Here is a 626-nt window from a genome sequence, read left to right as displayed (position 1 = left end):
TAATTCAACCTTTATCTTATTATTCTTTAGTGAATAGTTACACATGCTAACGATCTTAACTAAAAAAATATTAATTCTTTAATTAAATTCATAAAATAAACGTAGATATGTCACATATGATCCTATATCATAGTACAAATGATGTACCAACTACCTAAATAAAGTCTATGAAGTCGGTAGTTTAATTGTTTTATTCATATAATTTATTGGTGATATTTTTTATCGTGTTTAATTTTTTAATTATTTAACGTAAATATAAAAGATAAAATTCACTTTTATCCCTTTTATTTTTTAGATAAATTAGGCACATAACTTAAGCACCATAGATTTTTTTTTTTATTGATATTTTTTGTAAAGTTCGAGTGTTTGAAATTTTGTGGTAATGGTTATTATTTTTTTTCTTTTACACTTCATTGATTATATTTAGTAGTTACGGTGTATTTCACGCATTACATATACGTAACTTTAAAATTTGATCATGCAGACATCACTAAATAGCAAGATTTTAAAATTCAAATTAGTTATCGAACTGCTTTTAAGTAGTGTGATTTGTAGATTTAGAAATTCAACCGATTCAATCAAAATAATAGAATAAAAAAATAATATATAAAATTATAAATAAATAT

Source organism: Arachis ipaensis, chromosome B06 (assembly GCF_000816755.2).
Source record: "Arachis ipaensis cultivar K30076 chromosome B06, Araip1.1, whole genome shotgun sequence".
Classification (NCBI taxonomy): domain Eukaryota; kingdom Viridiplantae; phylum Streptophyta; class Magnoliopsida; order Fabales; family Fabaceae; genus Arachis; species Arachis ipaensis.
The sequence above is the reverse complement of the archived record's forward strand: the minus strand, read 5'-3'. Positions refer to the sequence as shown.